Source organism: Macaca nemestrina, chromosome 6 (assembly GCF_043159975.1).
Source record: "Macaca nemestrina isolate mMacNem1 chromosome 6, mMacNem.hap1, whole genome shotgun sequence".
NCBI classification, from domain to species: domain Eukaryota; kingdom Metazoa; phylum Chordata; class Mammalia; order Primates; family Cercopithecidae; genus Macaca; species Macaca nemestrina.
The window spans coordinates 162,888,076-162,909,009 of NC_092130.1; the positions used below are offsets into that span (position 1 = coordinate 162,888,076).

Genomic DNA, 20,934 nt, shown 5'->3' on the forward strand with positions numbered 1-20,934 from the left:
GGAACCAAAAGCCACCCTCCAATCATTTTTTTCCTGAGATTCTGAAGCAAGATGGTTAGCCACATTGTGTGTACTTGATATTAGGTGACACATAATGACGTCTCTCAGACTTTGCCTTTTTTACTCTTTCAAAGAAAGTCAGGGTCATGTTGCCTTAAATCATCATCTGAATAACAGACATGTACACTCAAACACCCTAATGTGTAGCAAGGGCTCAGGCTTTCGAATTGTGTTATCAGAAGTAGACATTCATGTTTCAGTGACCCACCTCCTGAAGGTGCTGGAACAGAAGCGAATCTTCCTCTCTTTTTTGGTAAAGTTGACTCTTGTAACCTTGAACGCAGCACATTTTTCAGGTAATAATTGTGGATGAGCATAAGATTTTGCTTATTTTCTCAAGAGAGCGCTTAGAGAAATGATATTTGCCCTCTCTAGTCTATTTCTAAAGAAGAAATAATCTCAGGCAGAAATCTCGTGTATATTTTTCCATTTGCAAGTGTCCTCTAATTTACAAAGATCTTTGAAGAGCGCTTATAATGGTTAGTATTCACATTTTCAGTTCCTCTCACTAAGGAAATAGTTAAATCTTGGTTCTCAGAACAAACTCCTTTCTCACATAATCTCAGCAAGGCTTGCAGGCATTGATTTCCAGCAAACAGTGTTCATGCTTCCTTTTATAATATGAAAATACCTTTCCTACAAATAGAAGAGGAAGAGCCACAGAAGCTAGAGAGGACTTCGTCTCTGTCATCCATCATGTCATAGCACTGGTGTGGTTGTCCACTTTTGAAATTTGTAAGATGTGTTGTTTCCTCATAGTCTTTTTTCACCCCAAGTAATTTTTAAAGCATCAGTTTGTTTTGAAATGTAGTGTTTCTAATGTTTTTTTGTGTATATAAACTACAGTACTATTTTTTTCCTTGAGCTAGAGTCTGAATTTCCACATTATAGATTGAAAAACCTGAAAACAAAATACTTCATTTCAATCCCTGGAATTTCTGGGGGGGACTCTTCTCTCATCTCAGTGAACTCTCCCCTCCTAAATTGTCACTACAGACTATAATGATACATTCTTATCTCTTCCTGGAAATCAGTTCTGATAGTCTGCCTCCAGCTCTGAGATTTTAAACAGTTTTACTCAATATATTGTTTAAAATGTTTTATCATATAAACAAGCATCAACTGGAAAAGACAATAAATTAATACTGAGAAACAAGTAACAATATATTTTTAAATGATATAACCAAATCAACAGTTTGAAAAAAATTGTTTTATAAAATTTTATAAATATCTGATATATTTTTAATCCATATTCTTAGTCTCATTGCACAGTTACATATACAGTTTTATAAATAATACTGCAAACTCAGAGGGTCACTTTGATAGAGTGGAGAGCTCTGAAGGGGTAGAGTGAAACATTTTGATATCAGAATTTCTTATTAACTATCAGTACTACTGCTCACTTGTTTGCCTCCTACCAATATAGCTCTCTTGGCTTCACTATATTCACCTGCTATGATCTGAATGTTGGTATTCTCCTAAAATTTGTATGTTGGAACCTAATACATGAGGTTCCACCCTTGTGAATGAGACTAGTGCCGTTAGAAAGGAGGCTTGAGAGAGACTATTTGCCCCTTCCATTATGTGATGACACATAGAAGTTTCCATCTTTGAGGCAGAGAATGACTCCTCACAAGACATCAGATCTGCTGACTCCTTGCTATTGAACTTTCCAGGTCTAGAATAATGAGCAATGAATTTCTGTTGTTTGTAAATTACTCAGTTTAAGATATTTTGTTATAGCAGCGCAAATGGACTCAGACATCATATGTAAAACATACTTTACAAACTGTCTTTAAAAAGGTAAAATATGTGAATGTTGTTTATTAAATTATGGAGCACGATGCAATTGCTCTTCCTGTATTCTCAAAAAATGTTCACTTGTAAATATCAAGTGTGTCTTCCTTGTATTCAACATCGGTTATAAATTGTTTTTCCTTTTTTATTTTTCCATATACATTGTAGAATCCTTCTATCACATTATACGAGAAATTCTTTGTGGCTTCAGTTGCAGTTGTGTTGGATCTGTAGATCATCTCCATTTTGGAAAACTTGGTATTTTAACAATATTGAGTCTTTCAATATGTAAAAAGATCCCTCTCCATTTATTACACCTTCTTTGATTTATCTCATCGGTATTTTTTGGTTAGCATATATACAAATCTTATATATATTTTGTAAGAAGTGTATTTCATTAGTGGTATTGATAATTGTCCTGATTTCATTTTAATTCAGTGACTATTGTTAGCATATAGAAGTATAATTGGCTTTGAATATTAATCTTGTAACTGGCCATCTTGCTAAAGTCACTTTTTTGCTTCAGTATTTATATATGTATTCTCAGGATTTTTTTGGTATATAATTTTGGAAAAGTGGTTATTTCTTCAAATATGTCTTCCTCATTCCTTTCTCTTTCTTGATTTCCAATTACATATATCTTGGTGCTATTTATTGCTTGATGTTTGTCAACCTCTTGGTTAGGCTAGGGGAGAAGGAAAAACATGTTCACTGTTGTTTTGCTTAATCTTAGGCACTGAGCCCTGGGTTACATGAGTAGGTTATTCTATCTTATACCTGGATGTAGCTCTGGTCCCAGCCTCTTCAACTGTCGCTCGCCAGTGGTAAGATTGTTTTGTTTTTCTGTTCTATTTTCCGAAATGCAGTTAAGTTTCACTTGTGCTTTCAAAGCACCATGTTCTGTTTTTCTTCACAAATTGTTTTAAGTCTCTATTTTGTCGGAAATGGGGGGAGAAGGATTGAAGCAGGGCTTAATGTCTTTTACACATTTACTGGAATTCCCTACAGTTCTTTTCTTCAAGGGCAGTGATTCTTTTGCAGGACTCTTACCCTGCCCGTAAACTTATTTGTGAGCACTGGATGAATGAGGTCCATGAAGAAAATCCTATAAGTAGGATATAATACTGGGGCCACATGGGATTCTGTATTCTTTTACTAGATCATACTCAACTCTGTGATTCATTAAGCTTTTTAAATTCTTACGAGTGTCTGGCAGTATCTGCCCCATGTAAGCCAATGCTCAAATTCATCATCCTGCAAGGCCTTTGCTTGGATTTTGCAACCTCAGTTCTCTCATGCATTCAAGAAAAGTTGTGATTAACTCAATTTAATCATTCCACAATGAATACATATGTCAAAACATTAAATTGTACTCCATCAATATATACATTTTAATTTGTCAATTAAAAATTAATCAATGTTTGAAAAATTAAAAACAAACTTGTGGTTCTACCGACTGTCTAAATGGTTCCCATTGTTGTTTTATGAAGGTGGGAGTAACGGTCTTTTCAACTTTCTACTTCCCAAGCTGAAAATGGAAGTTCCCATGAGGAGGAGTTTTGCAATCTTTTTTTTTTTTTTGAGATGGAGTTTCACTTTTGTATCCTAGGCTGGAGTGCAATGGCGCCATCTTGGCTCACTGCAACCTCTGCCTCCCAGGTTCAAGGGATTCTCCTGCCTCAGCCTCCCACGTCGCTGGGATTACAGGTGCCCACCACCATGCCCCGCTAATGTTTGTATTATTAGTAAAGACTGTTTTTCACCATGTTGGCCAGGCTGGTCTCAAACTCCTGACCTCAGGTGATCCACCTGCCTCGGCCTCCGAAAGTGCGAGGATTACAGGCATGAGCCACCGTGCCTAGTCAAGTTTTGCAATTGTAAAACCAGTTCATTTATAAAACAAAACAAAATTGGCAAAGTAACAAAACAAATAAATGGTGCTATTTCTATTTGACATAGCCCTTCCACATGCAGGTTCATTTCTTTCCTGTCTTTTACAGCTGAATATCTTAAGAGTGGACTGTTCTCATTCTCTCTATTTCATGTCACATTTACATCAATTTGTACAATTCAACTCCTCATCTCTTCCATTTTGCCACTAAAATAATTGATGTAGTCACTACTAAAATCACTACACACAATGGACACTTTTTATTCCCATCTTACTTGAACTCTCTCAAAAACATTAAGAATGTGACTTTCTTAATTACTTCCTTCTTTATAAAACTCTTTCTTCCCTTCACTTCCTGACCCCAACCTCCAAGTTATCCACCTACATCTCTGGTTTCAGCTTCCGAGTCTCTTTTTCAAGCTAATTTTTATCCTCTGCTAATATTTAATATTTAATTAAAGACATTAAATATTAGATTTCCACAGGGCTGGAATGAAGGTCCTGTTCATTTCTCATTCATTCACCCTATGGCTTCAAGTGCTCACTCTGCAACAAAGACTTTCAAATTTATATACCCAGCCCAGGCTTCTCTTCAGAACCCTTATTCTAATCACAATTCCTTTAGAATTTTGATTTAAGACAACATGTTTTCTTAATTTTACTTCCTTAATACCTTAGAGTTTGTCCTATTTACTTAAATTTTAAGTTTCATCTTATGAAATTCAATGCTCCCCATTACATCTCCAGTTCTTTTTACTTGATCCAGACAAGCCACCCATTATTGTCTCAAAACTATCATTCTCCCTTTATTTATAGAGCCTTTACCTATCCTCCTCTTTCTACATGTAGTATGCCCCTCCCTTTGGCCTCATTGCCTCATCATTGTATTCTAGATGAATTTTATTAAAGAGAATCTTTCCAAATACAAAGTCTAAATCAGGTTTTCACTTGCTAGATGGTCCCATAGAAAACTAACACTTTTCTTCAGAGACTGTATCACAATTTGTAACTGAACATTTAATTCATGCAATTAACAAATGTATGGCTGTCTTCCTCACTGTAGTGTAAGTTCCATGAGGGTTATCTAGAATCATCCTTGAGAAGCATTTATGGAATTTGCACTATCACAGAATATAACAAATACTTAGTATTTAATAAATGCTCGTTAAATGAATGCAGTTACCAATTTTAATTTAGATATAAAGAACTCCTTTTGGCAACAACAGTTTGGAAGACAATGTAAATTTAAAAAAGGGATTCATTGGATTTATTCTTGAGAATTCCATAGTATTGTCTGTGTGGTTAACTCTAAAGTATCACAGTAAATCTATATATAGAGCCCAAATGTTGCAGCCCTTGGGACAAGTCCTTCTACGCCCATTTATCTGCACTTTCTGCACTGTTGCTTTTGCACTCCATGACAGAGTTGAGAAATATGACCCACAAAGTTGACAATATTTACCCTCTGCTCTTTCATAGAAAGAGTTTCCCACCTTCTGCTTTAGTCCATCAATGTAATAAATATAAATTGGCATAATAAACTTATGTAATCATCCACAACAGTCATTAGGTGTTAAACATCTCTCATTAATGAGGTTTCTAAGCTCCTGATTTACTAACCCTTTCTAAGGAAGCAGCTGCTGTACTTGTCCAACTACCATTAAAACTAGATATTGGAGAAGCAGGAGACATCCTAACATGGAATCAGAACATGAAAACGACGTTTTTGACCCCTATTATATAACATCAGCTTCCCTTCCTCTATATGAGCAGGGTCTTTTAACTCTGCCACTATGGAGTACCTTTTTTTTTTTTTTTTTTTTTTTGCCTGTAGTCTTTTGAGACAAGGAGCCCAAAGTGACTTGGTGACAACCATAGCTTATAATTCAATGCTACTCTCAGTCTCCTTGACAGAAGCATTCCTCCTTTGGGAACCAGAATCTCTAAACCACAGAACCTAAAATTCTGGGGACTGCAAGAACAAAATCTCCAAGCAGGAGAGATGGTGAGCTGTGATACTTCTTCATCCACTCTTATTTCTGGGATCCATGCCATGCCTTCTACATAGTGAAGACACAGTACCATACAAAGGACACAAATTCACCACACACAGAATGTCCCAGAGGATGATGTCACCTTTCAGTCTCACAGCATCATCTCAAATAAATTACATGTGGTGTTATTGCCCTGTCCAGCTAACATATTCTGGGTGGTATTAAGTATGATAAGAAAACTGGATTCCACAATCATGTACCCCTGCCTCATCTCCTTTGCAATAAAATGGGTTTCTTATTCCTGGGAAATTATATGTAGAATCTCATGTCTAGGAACCAAAAATCACTATCCCCTAAGAAAAGCTCAAATTAACCAATTTTCTAACTGTCTTGTTAGTCATCTCAAGAAATAGTGCTACAATCAGAGACTCGGTGTTAGTCTCTTTGGATAGCAGATTGGTCAAAGAGCAGTGGCAATAGCTAATTAACCTCATGCCGATGGGAGCGTGAGGAGCTTATGAACGGGAGTTCATGCTAATGGGTCTGTTTAATGGATGGGTCTATTTCTATCCCTGACATTGGTGTATTGGTCTTTTGTATATTCATTGTATCAAAAATGGGATAGGTAATGACAGAGGCTGGTTGATGTCAATAGCCCATTACTCTGTCTACTTGGTTGCTTAAGACCTCCTCTTTTTTGGAGGTTGCTTTCGGTGGATGCTGACAAACCATACAAAGATTTTCACATTTTATGCTCATTCCAATAGCTTCATCTCATGCCTCTTGCTCAGCATTTCTTGTTTTTAGTCTTCTGATTTTTCTTCTTTCAGTCTTCTGATCAGTCAGATAAGACATTTGACACTAACAAACACTACCAAGATTTTCACACTTTGCTCACTCCAATGGGCTCGTCTCATCACTCCTGCTTAGAACTCCTTGTTCCTGATCCTCCACTTTTTCCTCTTTCAGTCTTTTGATCAACCAGGAAAGACATTTTGTACTGTCCATAAGCCAATGGGTATCTATATTTTGGCCATTTTTCTTTCCCCATAAAGTTAAGGAGAAGATATACTTCCCAGAGCTTTGTCTTATAGGCCCACCCGTTACTAGGGTTATAGTATTAGCTGTCTACTTTCGGATCACATTAACATACTGAGCCCACCATTAACAAACCAAACTCAGCCTTCTCCTCTATTCATATATCACTCATGAGGTAAACCTCATGCAACCATAAGATAGAGCTAAGTGAGAGTCCAATACAGGGCTGATTACCAGATGGCGGTCTGGGTCACTGTTTGGTAACTTACTTACACCTTCTGGATGTGCTCATGTCTGATTCTTGATATGCTTCTTCCATTTGTGATGATTTACTACTAAGGCTACCTATGTTGAGAACCTTGTGGGTCACTTATCAAGTCACTTGATAAACCATAATCAAATATCCCATCTCTACTAGGACCCAGAAGCATACCAACAACTGGTTTTCAAAAGCTATAGACTTTTTGATGACATGGCTTTGTCTTATAACTCTAAGTTCTATGTTGTAATTCTCCTATTGGCACTGGCTCTAAAATCAACACAGCATCTTTCTTCACCATGGGCAGGTCCAGTACCAGAGTGTCCACCTGATTTTATAACCCAAGCAACAGTTCTTATTGTTCCACAGCTTGGACTTGCTGCAGAATTGTTTCCCTATCTGGGTCCAATTCAAACTGGCAGAACTCCATGTCACCAAGTAGATGGGTTGGAGTTCTGCACTATATGCCACCTTCTGAACTAGGGTGTGCTTACCAAGCATCAGGCTTCATGGTGGTGGGAGGAGTGCAATGCAATAAGGTGTTTTGGTTTTTGTGTGGTTTTTTTTTGTTTTTTTTTTTTTGAGAGGTTGTCCCAGCAGACCTCATCCCGATGAATCCAAAAGTACTTAACTTGTGTGGCAGGCCCTGAACCTCAGTAGGGCTTATCTCTCACCTCTACAGATATGTTTTCCAAGGTTTTTTATATACTCATCATGTATTGCTCAACTGTTGTTAACTTGCATGATAGCAGTAATTGAGTGAAATAATGTGTTTTCTGCAGAATACCCAGAAGGCCCAGGTCATTTTAAACCACATTACAACATAAGCCAGGAGAGTAAAATAGCTCATAGTGCATATTAATTTGGAATCAGAGTTCAGCAATCATTGAAAGGTTTGTATATTCCCTTTCTACCATACACAATTATATGACTAAAAGACAATAGATCCCTTGGGAACATGGAAGAATTAATAGTGAATTTACTATGATGCTGCAAGGTCTTTTCTCATAGAGGTTCAGCCTTTCCTTTAGTAAGTGGATTCTGAGTCTGAGAACTTATTTAAAGCTGTACGTGGGCTCAGGACTTCTGATTTTCATTGTATAAATTATGGATAAATGAATTGTCTTCTGGATCCTCTCATAAAACAATCAGCTCAGCTCATGAGTGTTCTAGCCTTGCATGGGATATCACCCTGGAATGCCCAGTTTTAAGCATGTCCTTTCCACCTGGCTTTTCTATTTTACATAGCATGAGCCATTGCTTTTGCCACACTTTGAAGGGTCATTCCAGCAGCATATTAGTAACATCATCAGGGGTCCTTGTCAGAGTATTAAATCTTGCATCACAGAAGTATGCCTCTTTTTATGCACTCTCCCTTATTTATATTAATATTCTGCTTCACTTCATCAACACCTCCGAATTTCTTCCCATATATGCTCTCCCAGCTTTTGCTAGCACTTAATAGACATATTCTGAACCTTCTTCAATGTATAATATTCCTTTTCTCTTAGAATATCTCCCATCTCCTCATCTATACATTCCTGAGATTTGATCCCTATTATTGATCTGGTTGCCTGCAAGGGAGATAAGGTAGATCCAGAGCGGTGTGAGCATAACCTTGAAAGGTACCTGCCAAATCTGAGTACTTTCCATGATCTTCAAGTAAGACGTCAAGGTCAGGACTAGGGTGAGAACAGCGAGGTGCCTAGAGAAGCTTGGCACCCTAACGGCCCCTGTACTTGCACAACCTTGAGAGAGAGTGCCTCCTTAATGTTGTTCACTGATCACCTTACTTACTTCCCCCTAGTCCCAGCTGTGCAAGAAAAGAAGCACCGTCATTTACCGGGGTGTATGTATCACTTCTGCAAGCCTAGTTGGTTCAATGGAATCTAGGAGAACAAGGCTCTCAGCTGCATCTACCCAAATGTCTCCTTCTCAAGCTCCATGGTCCCACTGCCTCCCTGTTAGACTCCCAGATTTGGTGTAAGAAAAATGCCAAAGCTGAGAGCTCAACCTGCCCTGAAGCTCTGCTATTTTATTATTAAATCTTGAGACAAGTTCTCCATTTTGTATGCCCTCCAGCTGCAAGAAATTAAGGTTTCCTTAAATACTACCCAAAAGACTCTCTGCTTTCAGTTGCTCTTGAAATGTTGATTTATCACCCACACCCTGTCATTTTCTCTCTTCAATGAATCAGTGGTAGTCAGCAAGAGTTATCCAACTCCATTGACTCTAAGTTCAATTTCTCTTATATTTACCGAATACCAGAGATATTGTGCCAACAAATGAATTTCTTTTCACTTGCATCCCATGAAAATTTACCACCAAAGAACAGTTTAACAATTTTACTGTTAGAATATGTCAGGCACTATCCAAGTCCCACTGACTATCAAAGATGAGTCCTTAGTGTCATCCAAGGGCTAATATAGCTCTAAAGATCTATTCTCTAGGTCCGTTTTGTACTACTTTTGGTCGAGTTCCCCAGAAACAGAAACTAAGAAGAATTTCATGCAGGGGGTAGTCAAGAGTGCTCTTAGAAGCGTCATTTAAGGAAACAAGGGACTCAGAGTAAGCAAAAGGAAATTGTTAAGATACAACAATCCTAACAGATCACCTAGGTTGACCCGGAAGTGATATAATCTCACCTTACAGCTGAAAGTAATTCCTAGTGAGGAACAGCATTATGAACCACTCCAAACTCATATTCCCAGCAGCACCCTGAAGGTTAACTGTGTGAGTCCTAAAGTGGAGGTGGTCTGAGCAGACCACCTCAATTTCTATTTCCGGGAATATTTCATTATACAAAATAAGATTACATTTTGAATAATTTTGTACTTCTTCTGGGAGAAAAAAAGTTTATATTTAGAGGTAATTACTGAAAAATTCGATAAACTTTGAGGCAAATAGATGGGCAATAGGTAAACATTTTTCAAGTGTCAAAAGATTCAACTTTTGAAATCACAAGACGAGTATCAGCAGAAGGGTCGGGGGGTTGTGCTTGGTGAACCCTCAAGCAGGTTTCGGATTTGAACATGTTTCAAGTGATCATATCAAACTGTTCTAAGCAACTAGAAAGTGCAGAAAATGTGAAGCAACCTCTCAACTGTGGTATCCCTCCAACATGACAAACCTGTAGATAAGACAGTTAGACAGATAGCTCTCTAATTTCTAGTTTTGATACAACAATTTTTTTCAGTCTACCAGATAATTCATACTAAGTGTATAAGGTTACAGTTTGTCCATCCAGGATTATGCTTCTGTGAGAATAAAGGTCATAGTATTGAATAAAGTTGAAGCATCCTGTCCTGAGTTTTCCACCTAGAAATCCAAGGATTACTACTATCAATATGCCAGACTGAAAAACATAGATCAGAATCAATGAAAATGATATGTTGTTTTGGATGAAAAAAAAAAAAAAAAAAAGTGGCTTCCTTGATCTTTTGGAATAAACCACACATTTATGAGAAAGAATGCTGAAATAATCCTATTGCTAAACATAGCACTCATCTGTGACACTTGTTCTAACCAAGATTTAGGGAGATTAAATCAGATTAAATAACTGATATACAGTTCTTAGCATATACAAAGGAATCAATAAATATAGAAACCTCTTTCTTTAAAGAAATTCTGTCTAAATCATGTGTTAGTTAATGTGTAATTCCTGACAGTTACTTCAAATTGGGAGGGAAACTTCTGTGATTGAATCACAGCCCTTCTTTCTCTGCATTGAGAACCAATTAAGAAACAGAGGTATGAGGTGGGGATCCAAATAACAGCTTTGTTGAGCAGCTCGTGATTTGGAGATGCAGCTTGGATCAGATGGGCTTGCTGTTGCTTCATCCTTCATTTGGATTTAATTCAGTTTTAGGGAAGAAATGCTTTACCCCCAGTTACCTGATGGCACAAGCAAAACAGACCCATTCTAGAACCAAGAAGAGCCAAAGGAGGAAAGCCACAGGCCCTAAAAGCACAGCAAACATCACACTTTGCCTAAGAAGAACTGGACCAATAAAGGTCAGACTCCTGCCATCATGACAGTCAAATTCGTTATTTCTCTTCCAAGGAGGAGTACATGAAAAATGTAAAATGGCAAAGTGTTACTCCAATACTGTTCCTTCCTGGAAAAGAAAAGTTTTCTCATGAAAACAAGAAAAGGTAAGTAAGGTTTTTCCTTAAAAATGATCTGGAAAATGAAGCTGTCATTTGTTTCTAAAACTGAGACAATATGTCTATGAGCATCCATGCAGTAATATATCAGAAATATTCCAAAGTATATGATGAATGGCAAGTGGAAGGCAGATACAATTTTAATATAGGGGAACTCATGATATATTGTCATTTTAATTGCTACGATATTTGTGTCATTTTCTTCCCTTAATTTGTGTTTTTAAAAATACTTCCAAGAAAAAAACCTGTGCTGCAAGTTTAACATTAACTAAAAGTCACAGGCTCATATTTAAATCTTATCCTGTTGGAAAAATAATCCCAACTTACATAGTGCATGATGGTGAATTATAAATATATTCCTGACACAACATTACTAAGTTAGAAAAATTGTATGGTTCATTAAAAATAGGTCAATTTATTTGAATAGATAGATTTTTTAAAGAAAACTATAAAACATGGTATGAAGTTAGATTAAAATTGAATAACTTGAATAAAATGTTTATTTAAAAATTATTTTTAGAATACAGTAATCATAATAAAAATAACTTGGAAAGCTACCTCACTGACGTAGTCAAAATGATTTTAGCCAAATTCGCAATGAGACCAAGGCAGGAAAATATATCAAGAAAGAACAAATTTAAGAAAGCGTGAGTTGCTCTTGAGGAGGCCAGGATTTCAATGTGGACTTCAGGAGACATTTACTTGGAGGCATCTTAATTCTTGAAGCAGAAAGGCCCAACTTTGCCCTCCATACTGAAACAGAAGGTAAATTGTGACTGTTAAGTCAAACCTAACTTAGGATATCCATCCTCGAAAAATTTCTTTTGCATCTAAAGCTATGTAGACAGTTAACTTCTATTTCTTAAACATTTGTTTATTGAATTTGAATTTCAAATGTAGAAACAATCTGTGAAAGTAACAGGAACTCTCATTCATTGCTGGGAGGAATGCAAACTAGTACAGCCACTTTGGAAGACAGTTTGGCAGTTTCTTACAAAACTAAATGATCTTACCATACGATCCAGCAATCACACTCCTAGGTATTTTTCCAACTGAGTTGAAAACATACGTCCACATAAAAACCTGCCCATGAATGTTTATATCAAATCATAATTGCCAAAACCTGAAAGCAACCAAGATGTCCTTCAATAGGTGAATGGAGAAACAAACTGTGGTACATCCTGACAATGTAACATTCAGCTATAAAAAGAAATGAGCTATCAAGCCACAAAAAGACATGCAGGAAACTTAAATGCATATTGCAAAATAAAAGCAGTCAGTCTATAAAGGCTACATCCTGTGCGATGCCAAGTATGTGACACTCTAAAAAAGGTAAAACTATGGAGATAGTAAAACGATTAGTGGTTGCCAGGGGCTCGGGAGAGGGACGTATGAATAGGTGGAGCACAGAAGATTCCTAAGGCAGTGAAACTATTCTGTATGACACTGTAATAATAGACACATATCATTATACATTTGTTAAAAACCACAGAATGTACAACACAAAAAGTGAGCCCTAATGGAAACTACAGACTTTAGTTAATAATAGTGAGTCAATATTGGTTTATCGATTGTACAAAGGTACCACACCAATGCAAGATGTTAGCAACAAGGAATCTTTGTGTGGTCAAAAGAAGACATATGGGAACTCTCTGTACTGTCTGCCCAATTTTTCTATAAACCTGAAACTGCTATAAAAATATAAAGTATAATAATATTTTTAAGTAGCCATGAAAACATTCCAAGACAGTTTGCCGTTTTCCTTGTTCAAAGACAAAGATAACCTTTCACATTTTTATAGATATTATCTTATTCTAATATTCTTTGTCTTTTAAATTCAAATTATAAAAATTTCTGGCTTTCATATTCATAAGGATCAATAAAATGAATATAGTAGTAGAGTGTTCAAGTAAAAATTAATCTATTTTTTTCAGCCGAAAGCTATGCACTGTCCTCTCTACGGATAAAGTCTCTTGAGCTGTTCTTGAGAACTTCATCCACTATGCAGATAAAATGTGTAAAGTGACCTTTTGTTCAGGCCAGGAGAAGTTCAGCATAACCATTGTCATGAAGTGTTTGGGGGAGAGTATAGACTAATTTTATATCCAGGTTAGTGGGTACAGTAGGTATTAAAAATCTTCCAACACTTTTTCTCAGAGATTCACTGTTATGGAACTCTAATGTGATGGGATGTCATAGTTCCCATCCAGGTCTATGACACAAGAGCAGGGAGGACTTAAAGAACATCTACCAGAGAGCCCAAAATTATGGCACTTGGGGATGGATCCCGGCATTGAGTTAGAAGGGATAATGGGAGACGTTGATCTAGGTCTATGATGTGCTTGATGCTAGAACTTGTCTTTTATTAACCTTGAAACTGATTATATGTGAATCTTGAAAAAGCTGATAAAGCTGTCACACTTGGTAACTAAACCACCTAGGGTGTTAATTCTCCCACACTACAAATTACACAGGGATTGTTCTTGCTTGATGGACTGCAGCAACTGAAAGAGTTAGCAGTTACACAGCAGGCTTTCTTCACTGCAGCCAGACTCCCTGCCACCACAAGCCCATCAGTAGACAGATGTCCCGCTCATGCTACCTTGATCTTGTACTCTTCAAGTGTGGTTGGCTGAAATATTGACTAAGCATTGACCTTGAGGGAATTCATCCATTTAGCAAGAAGCACTTTCTTCATTGGGACATGAATTTGAAAAATTAACACGTATGAAAAGGGCTGCAAATGTGGCAAGATTTTTCCTAGCAACCATGGTAGTGTTTGGAAAATGGAATTCATCTAAAGCTTCAAACGGAGGTCTGTTGAGAACTACCTCTACTCAGCAAATAATATCCCTTAGCAAGCAGTGCATGGAAGTAAGACCCAATTAGACTGGGCTCCTCTCCTGTCCAGATGCTAAGGAGCTAGAGAACTGGGCATTTAAAGAAGCAGGGCTGTGTTAGTCTGCTCTTGCCTTGCTATATACATACATGAAACCTGTGACTGGGTAATTTATAAAGAAAAGAGGTTTAATTGGCTCACAGTTCTGCAGGCTGTACACAAAGCATAGTGCCGGCATCTGCTTCTGGCAAGGGCTTCAGGAAGCTTACAATCCCAGTTGAAGGTGAACAGGAGCCTGCATGCCATATGAGGAAAGCGGGAGCAAGAAAGAGAGAGGAGGGAGGTCCTAGACTATTTTAAACAACTAGATTTAGGGCCAGGCATGCTGACTAACTCCTGTAATCCCAGCACTTTGAGAGGACGAGACGGGCAGTTCACTTGAGGTCATGAGTTCAAGACCAGCCTGGCCAACATGGTGAAACCCCGTCTCTACTAAAAATACAAAAAAAAATAGCCAGATGTGATAGTGCATGTCTGTAATCCCACTTGGGAGGCTGAAGTAGGAGAATTCCTTGAGCCAAGAAGGCAGAGGTTGCAGTGAGCCAAGATCTCACCACTGCACTCCAGCCTAGGCAGCAGAGAGAGATTCTGTCTCAAAAACAAAAAACAAAAAACAAAACAAAACAAACAAACAAACAAAAAATACTAGATTCAGGATGAACTGAGTGAGAACTCATCACCAAGGGGATGGTGCTGAGTCATTCATGAGGGATCCACCCCCATAATGCAATCACCGCCCACCAGGCCCCACCTCCAATATTGGGACCACATTTCAACATGAGATTTGGAGGGGACAAACACCCAAACCATATCAAGGCATTATATCATTTTAATATAATGACTGATTTTACTTTGTTTACTCAGTAGTGGGATTGCTGGACTGAATGGTAGTTCTATTTTTAGTTCTTTGAGAAATCTTCATACTGTTCTCCATAGAGGTTGTATTAATTTACATTCCTACCAACATTTTATAAGCATTCTTTTTTTCTGCACCCTTTTCAACATCTGTTATTTTTTGTCTTTTCAGTAATTGCCATTCTGACTGGTGTAAGATGACATCTCACTGTGGTTTCGATTTTCATTTTTTTGGTGATGTTGAGCCCTTTTTCATATGCTTGTTTGCCATTTGTATCACAGCACTATGCACAATAGCAAAGATATGGAATCAGCTTAAATGTCCATCATTGGATGACTGGATAAAGAAAATGTAGCATATATACATCATGGGATATTATGCAGCCAAAAAGAATGCAATCATGTTTTTTGCGCAACATGGATGAAACTGGAGGTAATTATCTTAAATGAAACAACTCAGAAACAGACAAATACCATGTGCTCTCAATTAGAAGTGGGAGTTAAATAATATGTACACATGAACACATGGTGTGGAATGATAGACAATGGAGATTCAGAAGAATTGGTGGGTGGGAGTGGGTGGGAGGGGGTGATGAGAAATTACTGAATGGGTACAATATACATTTTTTTGATGATGGATACACTAAAAGCCCTAACTTCGCCACTATACAATATATCCATGTAACAAAATAGACTTGTACCCTTTAAATCTTTACAAGTTAAAAAAAAGAGAGATTGGGGGTTTGAAAGTGTCTCCAGTGACTCTCCAGTCCTACATCTGGAGAAAGCTCAAGGATTGCACCTGGAATTGGACGAGAGCACTTTATTTGCACTCAACGCTAAAAATAGATGGCCCATGATGTACATGAACAGAAATATATTCAGTGTGTCAATACGGTTGGCACCAATTTAAGACAAACCGTGTTGAACAGATTTTCTACTTTTAGTCACTAATGACGTAGAGTACTAAATCAGGGACATTGTTTTTAGAGAATTTTAGTTTAAATTTTCCTATTATCTACAATTGACGCTTTCCCTCAACCCATATGGAAGACAAATATATCCTGATAGATCAAATGAGTGACATGTTTCTCTAAAATTAGATTCAGGCCAAAAAGTGTATGCCAGTGAGGAAGAATTGAGATCAAAAAGTCCTGTGTGGTCTTTGGAATGAAAGGTAAAATAAAATAAAAAATAAAAAAAAGGACTTGGAGACAAATGTTCATGAATGACTCCTGATGCAGACAACTGCGCTGAGAATAAATGAAATTAGTCAAAGTAAATTTTCAGTATTTCACTTTGGATATATATCACTAAGGATAATTGACCACATTTACTCACAATTATTTATGGGAACAAAAACACATTGTAAGTCCTCAATCGATCAGGTCTTCCTTAGTGTGCTATTTAGACTGGGCTAAATAGATACAGGATGGCACTGAAAAGGGTGAAAACCAAACCTTAGCGTAAATCTGTTTTTCTTGTTTGTAGTCATTTGTTTTTCTCCCTCTGGACAGCACCTGAAGCTTCCAGTAATGTCACCAATTTGTATTAGTACTGCAGATCTTCTTAGACTTTACACCCGTACACAAAAGGACATGGGGTATTTAGGAAAACGTGTACTTCCAAACCTATTTGTTTTGGTACTGGCAGTAGAATAAACAGAGATATACCTGACTAACTGGGAAGCCTGGAGCACATTGCCAATTTTCTCTGGATTTCAGGCTCCTCACCTATTACATCTCTCCATCTACTCAGAGATTAGACTGAATAATGATTTATAAGACAATTTTCAGTTTTAGCGATCTGTGATATTTTGAATATAATCCAGGCCTTTGAGTCTGCCAGTAGGCTTTTTTTTTTTTTTTAACTTTGAAATGAATCCAAATTTCTCTTTCCTCTTTTCCACTCTGCTCCCAAAGTACTTTGTTTTTCATTGCTGGCTGAGATACTGAGAAGATACAGCATATGCACAATTTAGTTTTGAAGACAATTATTCAAATTTTCCAATAGAAATCTTCTATTTTAATATTTTAAAAGTACTTTGGAAGTAGCATTTCAGATATAAATGGAAAACTGGTAGTGTAAGGATGAATACAGTAATTTTAAAAATTTCAAAGAAAATGATTTAACTTATTCATGAGAAAGCAATTATTTTAAATATATTTAAGTTCAAAGATGTCATTTACTATCCATAAATGTGAATCATGTATTCATAATTATTATTTAATGAACATTAATAATAAAGCACATTATTCTGAAGTCTAATCCTGTCTCTAATATGAATAAGGAAAATGATAGCTATAGCAACAAAAATTTCACATTGTAAATTTATTACCGATACATGAAGCATTTTGAGATTTTCAGTCCCAAAACTGTGTTTATCTAAATTTGAGCAGGGTGTTTCTTCTGAAAGGATCGTTGGTTAACAGAACAAGGGACTCCTCTGTTCTAGATTCAAGGAATGCAAAGGTAAACATAATTCTGATTCTAATTCTCAGTGAAAAAATTCCTGTCACTGTTGCCTTAGTTTCCATAGAGAATCTGACACAATTTCCATAAACTCCATCCTCAAACACACAGATAATGTTGACTTTCTCTAGCTGTAGCAATGTGAATTTTCCCTTAGATTGGAGAGATCTCAACCCTTACGTTAGGTTCTGTGTTTCCATGGCTTAGAGGTGGCTAGGCAATGGAAACTTCATATTGCTGTTTTGAAGCGGTAAGTACACCCCATGAGTGTATTAAACATTATACCCCTGTACTAGGTCGAATATTGTCTCCCCTAAATTTATGTTTCCCAGAAACTCAGAATATGAATTTCCTTGGAAATAGGGATTATATAGATATAATAAATTAATCTGAGGTTATACTGAATTAAAAGGGGTCTTAAATCCAATATGACTGCTGTCCTCATAGGAGGAAAATTGGGACACAGAAACACAGACATAAGTGGGAGACGGCCCTGCAAAGACAGACGCAGAGATCAGTGATGCCGCAGCAAACCAAGGAAGGCCGAGGAGTGCCAACCATCAACAGAAGCGAGGGAGGGGCAAGGAAAGCATCTTCTCTAAGAGCCCTCCGGAAAAGCATGGGTCACTTGACATTTGATTTTAGATTTCCAGTCTCCAGAAATGTGGGAGAATAAATTTCTAATGTTTTAAGCCACCCAGTTTGTAATATTTTCTTATGACAGCTCTGGAAAACTAATACACCCTCTCTCAATAAATTAGTAAGTTATGTGTTATACAATTAAAATTAATTGTATTTATAAGTTTTTAAGTATTCACTAAGAACATACAAACAAAGGAAATACATAGCACATACAAGACAAAAATAATGGACAAGAGATATAAAGTGAATACTAGAGAAATAAAGAAAATAGAATGTTGCCTGCATTTTGGAAATTTCTCCATCATATCTCCCTCACCCAGATATAATTGCTTTCCTGAGTTTTATTTCAATTATTTCTTGGATATTCTTTAGTTTAACACCTTAGCATGTATTCCTAAACAATATATTTTAGTTTTAACTCTTGGATGACTTCATGTAATTGAAATCATAAAATACAGTCATGTACCACATAACAATGTTCATTCAACAATGAATCACATACACGATGGTAGTCCCATAAGATTATCATACTGTATGTATTTTTACTATGAATTTTCTATGTTTATATATACCAATAACATTTTATTACAATTGCCTGCAGCATTTGGTACAGTAATTTGCTGTACAGATTTGTAGCCTAGGAGCAATAGGCTATACCTATTATACACCTATAGCTTAGGTGTATAATTGGCTATGCCATCTAGGTTTGTGTAAGTATACTCTGATGTTGAAACAGTGATGAATTTATCTAAAGACGTATTTCTCAGAACATATCCCTGTCTTTAAATGACATGTGACTGTACGTGTGTGTTTTCACTGGTTGACTTTTAAAGTTTATCTATGTTATACATGCTGCCATATGTTCATTTGCATTAATGTACTATAATTCTGAATGAAATGTACCATTATTTTCTTATCCATTCTACTGTTGAACATTTGGTTTGTTCCAGAGTACAGCTATTATGAATAATACTACCATGAACATTCTTGTACATGTCTTCATATGTGCAGAAATATATAACTACTTACTCCATACCTAAATTAAAACTACACCATCAGTGAGGTATGCATAACTTAAAATTATTTATCAACACTCTTATACCAGTTTTCACTCCTCTCAGCAGTACATAAGTCTCCATTGTTCCATAACCTTTCAGACACTTTACATTGCACAATATATTTCACTGTGTGTGTTAGGGTTCTCTAGAGGGACAGAACTAATAGGATAGATACATAAATAAAGGGGAGTTTGTTAAGGAGTATTAACTCACACGATCGCAAGGTCCCACAGAAGGCCATCTGCAAACTGAGGAGAAGGACAGCCAGTCCAAGTACCAAAACTGAAGAACTTGGAGTCTGATGTACGAGGGCAGGAAGCATCCAGCACAGGAGAAAGATGTAGGCTGGGAGGCTACGCCAGTCTCATGTTTACACATCTTTCTACCAGCTTTATATTCTAGCCATGCTGGCAGCTGATTAGGTGGTGCCAACCCAGGTTAAGGGTGGGTCTGCCTTTCCCAGCCCACTGACTCAAATGTTAAACTGCTGTGGCGACACCCTCATGGACACACCCAGAATCAACACTTTGCATCTTTGAATCCAATCAAGTTGACAGTATTAACCATTGTACTGTGGTTATGATTTTAATTGCTCTAAATTAGTAATACGGTTATGGAGATATATAACCTTTGCTCATTTATTTGCCTATTCCAGATTTTTGCTCATTTTTTTCTATTGAATTTTTTGTTTCCCTTAATGACATTTGGAGTTATTTCCATATTCTAGATACCAGTTCTTTATTGGTTATACGTATTGCAGCTACCCTCTCTCGCAATATGAAGGGTCATCACATACAGTGGTATGTGTCATGCCAAAAACAAGGGCACCCAGCCAAGCTGGTGAGTGAGAGCTGAATCTCATCTTGTGCTTCACTCATGGAGCTGCTCTTATGAAACTGTAGTACCCAAGGAGGTTGCCTTTTTTTTCCCCTCACTCTATCGCCCAGGCTGAAGTGCAGTGGCATGATCTCAGCTCACTGCAACCTCCGCCTCCTGGGTTCAAGTCATTCTCCTGCCTCAACCTCCTGAGTAGTTAGGATGACAGACACACACCACTAAGCCCGGCTAATTTTTGTATTTTTAGCAGAGACAGTGTTTCACCATATTGGTCAGGCTGGTCTTGAACTTCTGGCCTCGTGATCCACCTGCCTTGGCCTCCAAAAGTGCAGGGATTACAGGTGCAAGCCACTGTGTCTGACCAGAGGTTGCTTTTTTAATCTATAGTGCTCTTATCTCACCGCCTGTCCTTTCACTCTTAGGTCTTTTAACGAACAGCAATTGCTAATTTTAAAGTGGTAAATTTTATCAATATTTTTCCTTATGGTTAGAACTATTTTGTAGCTGGTTTAAGATGCTTCCCTGTCTTAAGGGATCAAATAACTTCTCCTGGATTATTTCAACTTCTTTATTACATTTAAGTCTTTAATGTAAAATTTTATTTTAATTGGATACCCAATATTCCCAGCATGATTTAATAAAAAGCAACAATTGTGTTTTCCATATTACTCTATAGTAAGACATTTGCCAGAAATCAAATGCCAATTATTGAAGATATTGTTTCTGTATTTGATTCTCATCGATTGGTGTGTTTGCCCATGAAACAATTCTAAACTAGCTTTATTACTATTTTTTATATTATGTTTTGATATATTTATAAAAAATATAAATATATTTTTTATATTATGTTCTTCCAACTTTTACTTCTCCAAGACTGTTGTGACAATATTTGGTGCTTCACATTTCCATATAGATTATAGACTGTTAGGTTACACAAGATCACACACACACACACACACATTTGA

General features: G+C 36.9%; 1 long non-coding RNA gene across 10 annotated transcripts in view; it reads left to right on the plus strand.

Annotated features, from left to right (window-relative positions):
* LOC105492288 (uncharacterized) overlaps nt 1-20,934 on the plus strand; it is a 68,694-nt gene that overhangs the window by 8,377 nt on the left and 39,383 nt on the right. For 6 of the 10 annotated variants that reach the window (XR_011625114.1, XR_011625111.1, XR_011625106.1 and 3 more), the window contains exons 1-3: nt 11,072-11,194; nt 15,243-15,393; nt 19,025-19,137. This is a non-coding gene — a long non-coding RNA (uncharacterized lncRNA). Of the gene's footprint in view, nt 1-11,071; nt 11,195-11,872; nt 11,972-15,132; nt 15,394-17,304; nt 17,683-19,024; nt 19,138-20,934 lie in introns of those variants that run through there. The other 4 variants (XR_011625107.1, XR_011625115.1, XR_011625113.1 and 1 more) reach the window with 4 other exon arrangements.